A 17,159-nucleotide genomic window follows, 5' to 3' on the forward strand; every position below is an offset into this window, starting at 1 on the left:
GTGTTGTCCCTCATTATCATGAAGAATGAGGAATATAGAATTTTTCTATCAATTTATGGTAGGAATTTTTAAAGGCTTTTTTGGTGGTGGAAGTTTTGAGGTCTTTGGATACTGGGGAGGATAAGGGTAGACAGAAACTGACTATCAGTATTCTAAAATTTTGCATTGCTCAATGTAAAGACAGAGACTATGTAAGCCCTTTATCAGCTGAGACTGGACATCCAGTGAAGTGTCCCTGTCTTCCTGCTTTATATTGGCAATTAAGGTAAGAGAGTTTAACACCCTTCATTTAGTCTGACCTCCTGTGAAGGTTAAGTTTTTATGCTAGAGAAAGTTTTTCAGTCTGCTCTTTTTCAGTCTGCTCTTTTCCCAGTGTTCAGTGTTCAGCTTTGTATTCTTTTCCTGGATGTATAACCTGAGATTTGATTATAAAAATAAAAAAATAAAAATCTGAGCACTATGCTTTTTCAGCTGTTCCAGAAATCTTAGGTGATGGCCCAGTTCTTTTGTTTTCCATAGTGCCAGCTTTTGTGTTGTCTATAAGTATAATCAGCAGTGAATTTCTGTATGCTTCCACATCTCTGAGGAAAATGTTGAGTAGTCTTAAACCTGGTAATGGTCCCAGGGCAGCTTTCCAAGTACCTCTGCTCAAATACAACTCCCCTCTGACAATTAGTTTTTGAGGTTCGTTACTTAGATTTTCTTAATCAAACAAATCTGTGATCTTACCAAAAAATGAGGAAAGTGAAAGACCTGCCTACCCTATCTGCTCCTATCCCATCAGGTTTTCTCTTTTTTTTTTTTTTTTTTTTTTTTTTTTAAATTTTTTTCCTGGATGACTCAGACTGCTCTGCCTGTAAGTGACCTGGTTGTTCTCTGTGTCCCTCCTCAGTGCTGGTGCAACACAAGCGCCCTTCTGGTCTGTTGGGGTTTAGTGCTATTTCGATTTACTGATGCTAAGTGACACGGTTCAACCAGGATCTCAGGTGGGGAGTTGTCCAAGCCTACTGGTTTTAAAAGGTCATATTATGGTTGGTGACTAAAATTATCATCAGCTAGAAATAAACTGCAGTGTTCTGTGTTTCTTAGCCCCGTTGAATTCTGTACTTAAATTGAAGGGTGCTTAGTGACAGTGTCTACTTGCTTTCTAGCCTGTTGTGGCCAAGTATATTTAATATTTTTATGAGAGGGTGGCTTTAAACTTGCATGATATGCAGAGCAACTCCAATTTTCAGTCTTCCTTTTGTTTAAAAACATGGCATGGTACATTAGCTTTGTGCCAAACTATGACCAAAGACAAATGTTAAAAATCACGTCTGACTATTGAAAAAAAACCAAAACTCTCCTCTGTAAGTTCTGTCTGATTATTTCTTTTTTAAACAGAAATACTTGGATCAGTCCTGTTACACAGCTAAAAATGGAATTTCACCACTGACAGGTGGAAAGAAAAATGAGAAATTCAGGCTGTACCAGTTGGCTTCTCCATCCAAATTCAGATCAAATTGAAGACTTGAGCTGGCAACTTCCAGCACCAGCGAACTGCAACAGGCAAATTAAAATTCTTACACTAGAGTGGTGTTGGGACTGACTCAACTGGTAGTTGGCAGCAGTCCTCTGCAGATCATACGCAGTTGGCTGGAGGCATCCAGACAAGTGTGTCTGTGCGTGTCTCACTAATTCCCCCCTTCAGCATCTTCCCTGCGTGCAGGAGCCCCTCGCAAACCTCCTGGGAATTCTCAGGGGGGGCTTGCAAGTAACCTGTCTGTTCCTTGGCATTTGTGCACCCTGTAAAAATAATAGAATGAGCCAGAGCTGGCCTGGGACCTCTTCTTGCATTCTTTCGAATTACACTTAATGCTGCTTGGTTAAAGTTAAGCTAAAGTTAAATCCCTCATTGATAGCATTGATACGTATAGAAATCGGTTAAGAAATGGAGCCCAGACTCCACCTGTACAGCAGTTTCAACAAATGTAGCTGGTTGAGCCAGTTTATCAAGCAAATTCAGGTGTGGACTATGAATAAGGAGGAATGGAGGAAACACGCTGACGTTTTTCTTAGGAAAGAAGCAATCTTGATTATTATCTCAAATTATTTGGCCCAAGCTTCATAGCTGCCATGCGGGAACTTCTCAGACCTGTGACGCTTGCTTTCTTGAAATCCCTAATTCCTGTCTGCAGATGATGACACAAGAGCATCCCTGTTTCTATATTTTTTGCGTCCTTTGGAGCGGGAGATGACAAAGCACGAAAGAGCAGGCAGCTGGCTCGCCGGGAAGGCCGGAAGGCGAGCCTCGGGTAACCGGAGGCTTATTGAAAGCCGGTTTATTTCAGCGCTGGCGGGAGGGCGATGCCAGTCTTGCTGTGCCTGCGCCTTACGTCCCCGTTACGTGCCGTACCCCGCCCGCCTCCCGTGGCACGGAGCAGCGGGGCCCACCGGCGGCGGGGGGCCGAGCCCAGCGGCGGGGCGGGGCCGCCGGAGCCGCTGAGGGTGCGGCGCCGGCGGCTGCCGCGGGGCGGTGCCCGGGGCTGCGGAGGTAAAGCGAGGGGAGCCTGCCGGGCACCGGGGAGAGCAGCCCTGCCGCGCTCGGGAGGGAGAAGGTGCGCTGCCGGCTCTGGTATGGCTAAGGCGGGAGGCGCCGCTGACAGCTGCGGGGCGGGGGACGGCGCGGGGCTCCGCCGCAGGACCGGTGGCAGGGCGCGCGCGGGGGGCGGCCGTTAGAGCGGTTGGAGTGGTAGCAGCGCGCGCGGGGGGGCGGCCGTTGAGGGGTGGGGGGGGCCGTGAGGGGTGCCTCCTCGCCAGCCGTCGCCGCGGAGAGCGCCCCGTCCCGGGCCGCGCACCGCCGAGCCCCCATCTTGCGAGGGGGAAGGAGGCCCCGGCAGCCGGGTTTGCTTCGTGCCGCGGCGCGGTTTCGGGCTCCGTTGTTGTCATCCGCAGCGCGGTGCTGCGTTTGGCGGCGTTATTGGGTACGTTGTTACGCATTTATCTGTTATTGAGGTTCGTCCTGAGCGTCCGTGAGCTGTGCCGCGTGTAAATAAGGGCGTATAAACAGCTGACTCGGGAAGAGATGCAAGAGCGAGCCATCAAAAAAACCCGATGGTGTTGCTTTTAATTTATTATTTCAGTGGGTGGCTGAAAGCTCCTTCGCGTTCCTGTTTCCAGGTATTTTTATGAGATCCATGCTTTTTGGTATTAGCCTGGACCTTCTTTTATGGCTTTGTGCTGCGGCGTGGGTTTGTCAAGCAGCGAGGAGGCTGGCAGGCCCCGCGGCCCTGAGAAATTTAGTGAGCTGCCGTGTTCATGGTTGCGGTCGTGGGGTGACCCCGGGGTGAGGTCTTGTGGTTGGGGCCATAAGTAGCGCTGCACCCTCTGCACCTGCATGCTTTCGTGCTCAAAAAGAGTCATGGAAACACTTGTGTGGGCAGCAGGCCACGTCCTGATGTGGGATTGTCCCTTCAGGGTTGCTAGCAGAAGTGTGAAAAAGTGAAGATCGGTGGGTCTGCTCGTGGTTGCTGTCTGATGATGCATGGTGCACCCGTGCTCCTCAGTGAGCTCCGCTTTTTCGGCAGCGATGCCATCGTTTGGGGAATAGGGATTGAAGAGCAGAGCTTTGCGAGCAGAGTGCCCTGTGGAAAGTGATAGGATGTTTAAGAACGTTTAACCTCCGTTAATTTATTACAGACCAGCTTTTACGATTCCTTTCCCATGTAGAGAAGCCTTAAAAGGAAACAGATTGTATGTTTAGTTTGGTGCATATTTCAGATTTTTGCCCATTTATTAAGCTGGAATATGGTTGTAAAATACAGTAGGACTGTCTTTGCACTGCCTTTGCAGTACTGATGCACCATCATCTGTTTCACGTGGCTTTGATGGAGCAGTGCAAGAATGAACTTGTAGCTTTGTCCCAGTGGCATACATTTACCCCCATACAATGAGCAAAGTCAATATATACTGGTCAGCATGGACTGCATGTGCTGCATAGACGGTAGAGAGGCTTTTGCCTGGGCAGTCAGGCACTGTGTTGACAGTAGCTCTCCATCTGCAGGCCAATATACTTCTGCAGAAGTCTCTAGTATTGAGGTTGGCTGTGTTGGCAATAGAGAGCTAGCTGAGAAGGTCTTGCTGGGTTACTTTTTAAGTAACAGGAGCAGAGGCTCTTGTGTGTTTGCATGCCCTCAAACTCTAAAGCAAGGGAGATGAGGTAGCAGAACCCTGTTGTCCTGGAAACAAGATTATTTGTTTCCCCGTGAGGAAGCACAGTTTGCTAATGCTCTTTTTCAAAAGCTTTTAAGTTAAAACCTTATTAAGGTTTTTCCTGCTTCTGATGATTTTAATTCAATGGGCTACCTTGCTTCTAGGAACTCAGAGAATGCAATATCTTGCCAATTTTTTCACAAGTCTCTGTGACTCTCAATGCGAATGTTAGGTGGGAGCAAATTAAAGGGGGGGGATATATGTATTTTTGGCAAGAACTTGAATTTCAGTGTTCTTAAATTTAGAAGTTCTGGCACTTTCCAAACTTTGACGTGGATGTGACCTCTTTTATTCACTGCTCCCTGCTGTCAGTACCAAATCATGATTTCAGTCCTGCTTTCAAGTATCCGTATCTAGGCTGTATATATTTTTCTTGATACATGACAACTTTGCCTGTGATTTAATTTATTTTTAATGAGCTAATTTTAACTTAATCTATAGTGGGTGGTAACTTGTAGGAACCCATGGAGAAACAAAGAACCCTGACAAAGTGTGGTGAAGGAGGCACGTGATTTTCAGAGGGCGTTTGGCTCCGTTACTGAAGACAGTGATCACTCCTCTGCAGAAACTTATTTACTTCTGTCTCCCTTGCTGTCAGATGAGACAGAAGGCTATACCCCTACTAGGGCAGTAGAATTTTCAGTCTTAAGATCTCGGATATATTGAAGGTTGGACGTCCTCAGCCGTCTCTTAGACCTGTTCAAGTCCAGTCTGGTTGCACAGGTGCTGTATTAAATGGAAGAAGTTCTTCCTTAGGAGTGAAATGACTGCTAGGAGGAGTGGCTGCTCTGTTTCCTGTATGATCTGGGCTCCTTAATCTCTGTATTGTTGTACTGGAATTAGGAAGGAAAATAAGAAGGCAAAGAATCCCCTTTCGGTTCTTGTTTCCTTGTAAAGATTTAATGCAGGCTTCTGGTGTGTACTTTGTAACAGCAAATTTTAATTACCTTGTTGCTAGTACATAAGATGCACCTTTAGAATATAAGAATATCTCTCGGACCCCCTTTGTAGATTACTTTGTTGGAAAAACTTCCCCATTTCTTGCCTAGCTGTGGAGAGCAATTGTCTTGGTTGGAGGTGAAGTTTGAAACCTCTACCTGTTGTCCTTGAAGAGAGGTAGGCGATCAAATAACGCAGGCAGCACAGCTCAGAGCTCTATTTTACGCACTCTTTGCTTCTGCTTGTCACTTCTCTTCCTGTTTCTTTTCTGACAGACTGAATTTCCTCTCTATTGTTGGATTACCTACCTAAATCTCAAACAGACATCCTTTGCAGAAATGTTGTTGGAAAATGTTGTTGAACTTGGAAGAAGAAAGCTTTGGGGTGTATCTACCTCACCCACATCAGTCAGGCAGATAGGCATAGCCTTAAATGTGTTTAAATCACACCCATTGCTGCTTAACCTAATATGATAAGCTATTTACTACAGATGAAGTTGATTCTCCTGACTTTCGGATAGAAGGATGATTTTCCCTTTCCTGCTTCACAGCAACTTCCCATTGCCACTGCTCTTCTTCCTTTGCTTCCCATGTTCTGTTCTCTGTAGAGGTCTGCTTACTGTAAGGGAAGTGTCGCCACAGATTGGCAGCGTGCGAGGCAAAACCAAAGAACAATCAGGGCAAAGCAGGCTGAGAATGAAGTGTGGAGCAGCTGAAGTAAGGAAAATAACAGAAACATTTGTAAATTAAGGACATGACTGAGCAGAGGGTGTGTGTCTTGGCTGCACAGGGAAGTGGTAGGGTCATAGCTGGCTTTTGTGGTTTGTATGGCACACGATAATGGAAGGCAAACTTCCCAGACTTCCCTGGCAGTTACTGCTGTATTTTCCCAGTTTCAGAAACTGGGGTTAATGACGTTGCATCAGCCAGCACAGATGGACATTGTGCTCCTGCTTCTGTCAGCCCGTTGAGCCAGCCACTTTTCTTTCTGCCTCTTGCAGGGGAAAGGGAGGTGCCAGCTCTGCAGAAATATGTTAGCACTTGAAAAAAAAAAACATTTGAAAGCTGCAATAAAGTGTATTCACTCAGCAAGAAGGCTGTCCCTGGCCATTTATACTTCCACAGAGTGTGAACTTCTTGAATTTATTATATTTTTACCAAACATGCAATAAATAGTAAATAGGGAAGATATAAGTAAGGTATATCCTAACTTAACTAAAACCATCTTGATGAAATACAAGAGAGTATTGTAGTTTCCCCCTAATCTCCAGGCAACTTGAGATCTTGATCTTAGGTGGAGACTTTCTGTGCAGCTTATAATATTTGACCAAGGATTTGTCTGTGGCTGAGGTTTGTGAATACATGTTTGTATTCACTGAAAGTACTCATTGCATACAGCAGTGACATATTGCTAAGACCTTGTATGAAATCAGCAAGATATTTTGAAGAAGACATTGACATTCTAGACCTGGCCAACTCGTGAGAGTGTAACCCCTTCTATGTTCTTGTATTTCTCACGAAAGCTTGTATTTTTTTTGTGGCCTACTGCTCTGCCATGCTAACAGAGAAGCCTGTTGTGTGAGAGATGTTGCTGTCTAAATACAGCTCTGTTCTTCCAGTTTGTTGCAGACAGTACAGATTTTGTGGAGGAAATAACTGAGCGCGGTGAAAGGGAGTAGCATGGGAGAAAAGAAGTGTGAATATAGAAAGGGGAAAGTGAACGGAAAAGAGTGGGGAGGATGAGAGAGTAGATGGCTTATACAGGAAAGAGGAGAGAGAGAGTGATGGAAAATGCATCCAGTGTGTTTCTGATCTGTATTTCATAGCATTTGCCAGTGGAGCACTTTAAAGTTGTAGCTTCTGTAAAAAACTGGAGGAGTTCTGAACCTGTAGCTCCAGCTGGGGTGTGCTTGGGGAGAATGCAGAAGCATGGGCTAGGCTTTAGAGCTGGGCTTCCCTAGCAGATGCATCCTGAACCTGAGCATATGGGAAGTGAGTGGGGCTGTGCCACACCAAATGAGAACCTGCAGAAAAAGGCCTGCTACAGGTTTTGCGTGCTGCTAACTCCCATTGCTAGATAAGATGCTTTAAAGAAGTTGGGCTCGTCTGCTCTCACAAGCATGGCTATTTTTGTCTTGCTCAAGAAAATAATATGTTTTATCACCCATCTAAACTTTTATAAGAATAATTATTCTTTCCACCATATGGCTAGTTATATGAAGCGTATATGTACAGATGTTGCAGATCTTTGGAAACAGTGCACCTCAGTTCCTTGGGGCAGTTTATAGGTAAGGTATCCTTCCTGCAGTGTAGCAAATTGTACAGAATTCTACAAATACAGCCACTGCCTGTGAGTGCCTCTGCACATGCTCAGTTCCTTCCTTTTTTACAAGGCTGACTAGTCAGACTAACTCTGTGCTTGAAAATCTTTACCTGGCAGTAGCCTGCCATATCACTGAGTTTTCTGTAACTTCCTTCCAGCTACAGAAGCATGTACAAGCAAATTGAATTGTGCTTAGAAAGAATTTGATGCCTGAAATTTCTCCTTGCAATGAGTAGGACGTTCTCTAAGGTAGAAATTATGGCTAACAGTCAAGGCACAGAGGACAGTAGACTTGCTGAGAATTTGTTCTTCCAGTCATTCTCCGTTGTTAAATCTATTGTGTTGGGGAAAGTGCAGTGCTGGGCTTACTGCTAGGGTTAGGCATCAGATCTTCCTATAATTCCGGTTTGTGTTTGTTTCAAGCCTTAACCCTTGGCAGTCTGAAGCTTGGATTCAGGCTTTAGAAGAATTTGTCAATAATTGACCAATCTTTGAGAGTTATAATAAGACTTCATAATTAAATGGCTTTGTGTAAGGTGTCTTAAAAATACTTGCCTGTTTGGAGATTCTTCTGTTCTTTTTCCAGCTCTTTTTCTACATTTTCTCTGTGATGACCAGTGTTATGGGAATAGTTTCTCATAGTTTGCTAAGCCTCTAATTATTCATAGTGCTCTTTTGAAAAACAGCTTGTGGGTTTTTGGGTTTTTTTCAGTGTTGCTCAGAATAAAGTAGTTATTGATAGACCCTCTAAAGATACTTCTTTTTTTCTTTTCTTTCTTTCTTTTTTTTTTTTCCCTTACCCACCTGGATTTCTCTGTGCATCTTGCTGCATTTTGACTTGCCACCAACAGTTCTTTTGATCCTGTAGCTACTTTTTACATTCACTACTCTGGAAATTACTGCCTCCCACAGCAGGGCAGGTGGAACGAAATGCGTGCATGTGCTTCAGCAACTTTAGTGCAAAGTTCAGCGGCTTAATTTAAACTGTTGTTTTGACATTTCTAAAGAGCGCTCACTTGATCTGGTCCATTGACTTTGCTTGGGAGGCTGTAAACTTGAACAGCAGCGTGGTAGTACCTTCAGTCACCAGAGTTACTTGCTGAGCTCTCAGCTCTCTTTTCTGTTATATTTTTACCATAAAGCAGTAAATATTAGCGCATTGTTAATTCTGATAGCAGTTCTGTGAATATCAGAATTTATTGAACTGCTGAAATATTGCAGCTGAAATATTGCAGCATTTGTTTAGAAAGAGGTGTATTGCCTTGTGGAACATGCTACATATAAAATGTAAAACCTGGGATAAGTCTTCCTGTCCAGGTATAGAAGTCTGTAGAGGATCTCAGGTGCTTTGTAAGCATGGACATTATCTGCACAAGAGAATTATATTGTGGGTATCTTATCCATTCCAGTTTTTATGGGTCACTTTTCAAATTTGTAGAGTATCACACAGACAGATATAGCAACAATTAATGTGAGACCAGGAGATAATAATAGAAAAGTCAACTGTGTCTAGCCATGTTTAAAAGTCGGTGTCACAGCTGGAAGCTAGGAGGTAGTATCATGTGACACTTAACTCCCTGTGGATTCATGAACTTGCTCTGCTGTCCAGTTGCATACTTTTAGAAACATGGATGAACATGGTCTTTGAGGTTTTCTAGTGATCATAACTTTTGCTCCCAAAGTGTGGGCAGACCATCTGTCATCATTTCTGGGATTGGGGAAAATGTTCGGCACTGTTGGTTCTATACTGAATGGAAAGCAATGCTGCCTTATACAAACAAGACAGTTATAGGCATGAAGACAACATTTTAAACCACAAATGACCTACACTGCTGACAAAATAGCTGTCTTAAAAGAGCAATCCATGTAACCACAGTTTGGCCTCATAGATTCCAATTATGCTAAATCTTTAGTTAGATGATCTACTTTTCTGTTTTGTGTTTAATGCACAGGAGGGGCCTAATCTGGGGATGAATTGTGCAGTAAAGGACATCAGTGAGTGTAACAGCTTTATTTCTTGCAGAAATTGGAATTTGTACAGCAAACAAAGCAGGAGATTGAAGGAAGAGGAGGGCAGTGTTGTTTTCTAATTGAGACCTGCATCCTTCCAGAGGCCTAGGACTCAATCCTACTGCTCCCCACAGTTCCTGTGTGGTGCAAGGCAAGTCTTTAAAAATTGTCCTTTTACCATTGGTCATTACATTATTCCTCATTTCTGTGTGCCTGATTTCAGATTTAGTTTCAGTTTTACAGAACTGCTAAACCCTCCGAGCTATTTCTGCATATATTGTGTAAAAGGCTGTGTATTTCCAAAGTTGAATCATGAATGTCTCAAGTTGGACACCCCAAGGTAGCTGATACTTTATAGTTCCTGCTGAAGAAGACTGATTCTCCCTTGAAGTCTATGTCCAGTATCTCTCCCATTCCCACAGCTGGTTCCCATCCTCTTTGCACCAGTTTAGGCTGCCCCTCCTTGGTTTTCCTCCTTATGCTACTTGTCCAGTCTCTTTGGTCTGCCCATATCTGCCTGCCTCCCAGCTCTTTATTGCAATGATTCCTCCCAGCCAAGTAATTTCTGACCTTATTTCTACCTCCGGATCTCAGTCCTGGTCTTCTGGCACCTTCATTTTATTATTTTTTTTAAGACAGCTTTGCCAGTATTGCTCTTCGAATCTGCTTCTCACTTTGGCAATTTTTTCCCCATGCTTTTGAATTTAATATTTCTCTGAAGCGTGAAGGCTTGTCGCAGAATACGGGTTCTGTTGGTCCAGTTCAATGTTCAGCCAAACTGATATTGAATGATTATTAAAAGGGACTGTTTTCTGAACCCCTTGGGCTGGAGCAGTGAGTCTACCTGTAGGGCAGTGCAGGTGCCAGTAGCTGAACTTTTAGCTGAAACTAATGCTTATTCTTTTAAAATCAGTCTAAGGCAAACATTCAGCATGAAAAATTTCTGGGCACACGCTTTGGGCAAATGCAAGCAGCTGAGAACAGCAGTCTTTTAAGAAGTGGTATTGAGGATCTGGAGTTATGGGTAGTGATGCTACCGTTCCCAGCTTCTGATTGCTCCTCTCTTGCTGAGGAGGAGCTTTACAAACTGTAGCAAGAAACTGCTTTCTATGTAAACAGAGACTTTCCTACTCTTCCCCTTTTGGTAATAATGGTGGAAATGTTGAAGTGCATCTTTGCCTGGGCAGAAAAAAAAGTTTTGGTATACATCAAAGCAATGTACCTTTCCCAAACAGCTGCGAGGAAGCATTTGTTGAGCACTAACTCAAAATGTATATGTGCTGCCATCTAAGTTGTCTGCATTACTTCTGGGTTTTTTCATCAAGTAATAGACAGGCTTCATCTTACCAAATTTATAAGACTTGAGAAAATTATGTATGCTCTGATTGAATCTTTTCTGCAATATGTTTCTTTTGGCAAGAACAGATTACCCAAGAATAGTTATTTTCTCCTGTTAGTTTGACCCAATCTATATTTTAGTAAAATTACCCTTTCCAAGAAGTATCAGTAAGAACTATATTTGTGGTAGAAGTACTAATGGCTACGGTGTCAATGCCTGAGACACAGGCTTCCAACATGAGCTGTGAGTTTGCTGCTTCACTTGAGCTGGAGATGGATGTGGAACAAGCCTTCTAATTCTACATCAGGTTCTCATGTAGCTTTCTATCTTTGTGTTTTTGTGTCATGGTGTCTGAAATGTTCTGTAATTAATATATTAATGATAGGTTACAGTTGTGTGTTCCCAAGAGGCTTTCCAGCTGGGAGCAAGCAGTCTGTTATGACCTGAAGGTTATATACTCCATAAAATAAAGAGGGCACAGCAAAATACAGTCAGTCGAGAAATTTGTGTGAAAGCTCCTCTAGTGAGTGAATCTGCAGTGAGAGTTATGGATGTGTGTGCTCTATTCAATTTTCAGAACATTTCAGATTAAATATCTAATTAATATATTGAATGAACATATCTACATAAAATATTTAGCATTTCTGTTGTATAGCATAAGTAGTCCAGTTACAGTAGAGTGGTAAGTGTCCAGGTGCTGTCAGAAAGTGGGAACCTCAGCACCTCGCAGACTTGGATGTGAACTGAGCAACGGTATTAAAATCTCATAGGTAAAACAGGCATGCTGCTAAAAATGGACTGGTGGGCTGTAAATAAAGCCATTAGAAGTCATCACAGGCTCACTGTTGGCTCTTAGTATGTGTACTGTGCTGCTTTTCAGTGGGTGCATAATGCCTGTTACTTCTCAGCAGGGTAATGTTGCCTTGGGAGGAGAGATGCTGGTGGAGTGGAGGCTTCTGCTCTGCTGTGTAGAAGCAGCTCAGCAACTAGGCTAGCTGCTAAGCACAGGGAGACACTGAGAGCTGCTCTAAAAACACTGCTCTCCAGTCCTAGCAGAAAGCAGGTACATGGGGAGACAATTAGTGGGGAACAAATTATGAGGATCAGTGTATTTCTAGTGAGATTTCCCTTCTCAGGAAGAGCAGTAAAAACTGCTAGTGTTTTGTTATGTAAACGTCATGTCTCCCATAGATGTTTCAGAGGCTAAAGGCCTGGCATAGGAATAGAAATTCTTTATTTCTTTGGTTCTCTGATGTTGCCTCCTTGTTCTGTTTCCCTCCTGTTGCTCTGAAGGGACAAAAGCATGTTTTCCCCCTAGTTTCCCATACCTCAGGGTACTGCAGTTCAGAAGGTAACACTTTTTTACTCTTGAAACAGCAGAGGGCTGTTGGATTACCATCTTGCTGTAGCAGGGTTGCTTTGAACATCTCCTTTCTAGCTTTGGAGTGTTAAAATCCCCAGAATGTGTTTGCTCCTGGGGTATTTGCTGCCCTGTGAAGAAGGCAGGCAAACAGCATAGTCCCCTCCACTGACGTGTATGTGAATGGGATAGTTCACCTCAGGAGTTATTGGAACCTGTCTTCTACACTGCGTCTGACAGGTAGGGGTTGGAGAGAGACACAGTGGTACAGTAGTTCTCCTGAGAGCTTTCAGTCTGAGGGCAGAAATTTATTTTGCTGTAAGTGCACCTTTTTCTCCCTCCCATTTCCTACTTCTTTCTCTGCAAATTTGCTTTTGGGACAGGCACCTGGGGAGGTTCATAGGAGGAGGAAGGGAAACAGTTCTTCGCAACTGGTTGTGAGAATTCAGTGAAAGGTTCTTTTAGGAGAAGTCATGGTGGTTGCGTCTCAAGTAGAGTAAGGTCTTGCATATTCTCTCTTGAACAAAGGAGGTTGTAAAGCCTAACTTTTACATGCAACAGTTGAAAAGGGGTGTCAGAGAATGTATGTGGCAGTAGTATTATCAACCTCGGGCGTTTGGAAATCACAGGAAGCCTTCAAAATCATGAGGGTTGTTGAAGCAATCCTTGCCACAGACTTCCTATTTGTCTCCCAGCTTTGGGAGCTTTTAGGATAGCTCCCAATCTTGACGGTCCTTGTTCAATAATATTGAGTAAAATAGCATGCTGTGTGGTCACCTCACATTCTGCTCCTCCTGAAAACCCTCATGTCTTTAAATTTGTTGTGCCTGTGATTGGTGCTGAAGAACTAACGTGCATCCTGCCCTCTTTATGAGTTGACTTGTACAGCATGTTTGCAAGCTCTATTCTGATACTGATAAGGTGAAAGGTTTTGTCTTTTGTATGTGTAATACATGCTTCAGGGACCTGAGACTTTCAGGAAAAGGCTGAGTATTGTGAGACTTGGGTAGAAAAGTCAGAAGTAACAGTGATTCCTGAGGGAATAATTTTTGGAGGTTTTACAAAATCTCTGTGTTTCTGGGTTTTTCTGAGGCCCTTCATAGTGGTTATGAGGATGGCCAAACCTCACTTTTATATGGGCTTCTAAATATATCTGGATTTATGTAATTGTATACTGTTCATTGTCTTATGGATTCATGGTGCAAAATTATGCACAGGATGCCAGTTTGGTGCTGACATCAGTATCTATATGTATTTCATCTACTTGGAACTTTTAGAAAGTGAAGAATTAGTGAAACGCAAACAAGTCCAGTTTGTGGTATTTCCACAGCACAGTGGTATCAGGAGCTACACAGTGTCTGAACTGGAGGTTTTGAGCCAGGTGTTTCAGAGGAAGCATTTAATTTCAGGCTGCTCCTGTAGCTGGTGCTGCGATGCTCCCTGTCATGACGAGTGCCCTCCCAGAAGCATGCAGAGATTCCGAGAGCACAGTGTACCCCGCTAATTTCCATCTGGGACCTGCTCCTGAGATTTATAAATTAGAATTTGCGAACAGTTGGTCTAATTTAAACTGTGATATCTACGATGGGGGGAGGCAAGGAGCGGTAAAAATCCACCTATGTTCTTGCTCTTTTTCTGGTTTATTGTTCAGCAGATAGGTTGGAGAGCCCATGAAGACATATGCCTCGAGGGAGGGTAATGTTATGTGGCTCTGGAAGGAGGAAAGCTTTAGTTCACCTAAAAAGTGTCAAGATCTTGGGGAATGAAAAAAAAAAAGAAAAAGTTTTAGTTCCATAAGTAGAAGGAAATTTTTTTTTTTTTGATGGCCCTTTTTTTCCTCATTGCTACAGTTATCCTTTCAGATTAGGATTAGACTAGAATTGAGACCATTTGAAACAGTGAAGCCATGAAGGTGGCAGGAGATATACCTGAACAGAAAGGGTACTTGCAAAACACAACTTGAGAGGCATGGGCTGTCTGTGAAAGTTTGACAGGATTAGGAAAAGCCGTATGTATGAGTTCTAGGCAAGCAGACTTTAAAAGACCTTGACATTACTTTATTGGGAAGATAGGAAAAATATAATTTATCATAATTTTTATGATGTAGTTGTTGGAAAGGAGATAGTGAAAGACCCTATGGAATTATGATTGACGATCATGAGAGTATAACATAGAGAACTGCAAAAAGCAAGACTTGAAAAAAGAAAAAAAAACCCAAGAAAAAAACAAGGAAGGGTAACTATGAACTCTGATGGAACTTTGGTACTACTGAATAAACAGAATTAGCAGTCAGAAAGTAAAAGCACCCAAAAGTCTAAAAATCAGGAGATTTACATTTCTCAGAATGAAAATGAAAGGAGAAGCAGCCTCCTACACAATACATTTTGAAAATACTGAACTAATGCTTGAAAGGAGCACCTTCAAGGTGTGAGTTAGAAGGTCCAGTACAGAGGCCACATAGAATTTTTAAGTAATAAGAATTTGCTGTACTTTCAGAATCAGCCTCCTAAAGCATAACAGGAAAAAAGAAAACCTGAAAGTGAAACACGAGGTTCCCACGATGACTACTACAGATACCTCAATCAAAGAAAACTATTAATTGCAGTCGATGCATATAGAAATAATATTTCACTTTGCATGGTTATCCTAAAATACTCAGTCTCAGATGCTTTGATTTTAGTGACCACGATTACTAATATTAAAACTTCTTTAATGGTTACCCTGTGGGTAGAAAGAAATATGCAAATGTAGTTAATTTCCAGAGAGGAAGAAAGATGACTTAAAAATAAAACCATGGTTGCTCAATTGATGATGTCTTCAACAAGCCATTGACACCAAGGAAATGGCTTGTTATCCTATCATTGGTGCTGTCATGATCTCATCTTTCCCGTTTCTGTCAGCTCCAAGATACATACCACTTTCTTCTCTCTCTGCCCATACGGGCAGCTTTTTACTTCTGACCAGACACTTGCTTAGGATATTTTTTAAGGTGAGACGCTTGTGGCTGTTGTGTGTTGAAGCTGGAACTTTGATACATTACTAAAATGTTGGCTTGTAGTCCTTTCTGTCAGGTAGCTCTGAGTACCACGGCATATTGGATGTAAAGGGTTTTTTGTTTCCTACAGAACCAAAATATCGTACTCCAGACTAGGCAGCATGAGAGTTGGTTCTGGTCAAAGGAGCAGCCTCTGTCTCTGAAGAGCTGCTTCGCTTCTCATCCTTCCTGAAACGTAAGACTTCCCAGGCTGTCAAATGGAAGTTGGCCTCCTTCCCCATCCGGTCACCTGCCTCCCTGTTTACTGAAACAGCAACAGCTGTTGCACCCCTTTACAAGGTGAGTGGGTGTGTGTTGAGGAAGGGTTTGGTTAAGAGTGTCTAAATGCATTGTGCAGGTGGGTAATTGTAGGGAAAAGAATTTTTTTTGTTTGTTTGCTTTTTTTAGTGGAGATACTTTGTAATAGGTCTTGCCTTTGTCTGAGGTTATTGTTTGCAGACAGGAATGAGATGATATAATGATGCAGGATATACTTGTACTTTCCTGTTGTGGTACATGTGGTTGGAAGTAATCTGGGTGTAGACCTGGTTTTCTTCTAAATGATGTGTTGCACAGGGCCGAGAGCAGGCGCTGTTAGGTAATGGGGAGGTAGCTGCTGGTTGAAAAGGAAGATAAAGCTACATGTTTCCTTTTTATGATTGGGTACTTTTGTTGTTTTTTAACATGGTTTTGGGCATTCATTTGAATATTCCTAAATAACATTTAGTGAAGATTTGTGTGAGAAAACACAAGTGCGCCTGTATATGCATATAGCATGTGCCCATATTTACCAAAATACCAGCATGGTTGATAACCCTTCTCTTCGTGTGGCAGCGCCGCTAAAGCCATTTTCTATGTTGCCTTTCAGGCACGTGTCCTGCTCTGTCCCTCTGATTTTACACTAAGAAACTCGTCCATATGCTGTTCAGCCCTGATATTCTGTCTCAATGTGTTTCAGATGCTCAAAAATGTCCTTTCCCAGAGACCTCCTCTTGTGTCACATTCACATTTGAAAGTGATAATTTGTTACTGATGCACGTGTATGACATTGCATTTATTGGTTGCTTAATTCCTCTGCAACATTCAGTGTTTGGTGCTAGCAGGGGTGGAAATGCGGGCAGGGTTTAGACCCAAGAAGAGAAGTGTTCCTGGCAGTAATGGCCAGTGTGGAAATCCTTGAAATGACACGCATGATGAGTGAAGTTTGTAAGATGAGTAGTAAGCGAGTGTTCTCCTCTCTGGAGAACAGGAGGGGCATGAAGCTGGAGTGGGAGGTCTGTGATGTCCCCATGAAGATAGTTTTTACTGGAAAATGTAGAGAGGGGGGAGATGATGAGAGGGACATGTAACACATTGGAAGGTTTTGGAAATGTGATACTGTCATTTGTTTGCACTGTCAGGCTGACTGGCCTACTTTTTCTCTGAAAAGGATTTGCTAACAACTGTGTGAAACCCCTCCAAATGACGTTGTAGCCCCACATAGCAGCAGTAGTCCCTACCTGTCAGAGCTGGAGTTTCTATCTTCCATCTGCTTGAGTCTGAAAGCTGTTGCTGTTAGCAGTTTGACCTCCAGGCTTTAACTGAATTTTCATATTCAGAGCGCTAGATGTTTGCTTTCAGATGGCAGTGGAGACAAGTTCTCTAGTAAAGAGTCACAGAAAATCTGCTGCTGTCTGCACCTTCACTTTGCTGATAGCACAGCTCTTAATATTATGCTCTTAATTAACTTTGTACCCTGCTTTCATTTCTTGGTGCCAGAAGAATGCTTGAAGCAATGGGTGTTTGCTCCTGTCGCTGCAGTCCTAATTTCAGGCAAAGTCGAAAGGAAAGAGGAAGTGTGGGGGAGAAACACTGTTGCAGTTTGATAACACATTTAAATAATTATTGTTTTAAGGTGCGATGTA

At 43.0% G+C, this 17,159-nt stretch overlaps 1 protein-coding gene across 12 annotated transcripts in view; it reads left to right on the forward strand.

The window, feature by feature from the left end:
• INPP4A (inositol polyphosphate-4-phosphatase type I A) overlaps positions 1–17,159 on the forward strand; it is a 131,654-nt gene that overhangs the window by 513 nt on the left and 113,982 nt on the right. For 6 of the 12 annotated variants that reach the window (XM_054212636.1, XM_054212473.1, XM_054212714.1 and 3 more), the window contains exon 2: positions 9,536–15,555. The gene's annotated coding sequence lies outside the window, so the exon portion shown is untranslated. Of the gene's footprint in view, positions 1–2,461; positions 2,615–9,535; positions 15,556–17,159 lie in introns of those variants that run through there. The other 6 variants (XM_054211783.1, XM_054211958.1, XM_054211700.1 and 3 more) reach the window with 6 other exon arrangements.

The sequence above is a fragment of the Rissa tridactyla genome, chromosome 1 (assembly GCF_028500815.1).
Source record: "Rissa tridactyla isolate bRisTri1 chromosome 1, bRisTri1.patW.cur.20221130, whole genome shotgun sequence".
NCBI lineage: Eukaryota > Metazoa > Chordata > Aves > Charadriiformes > Laridae > Rissa > Rissa tridactyla.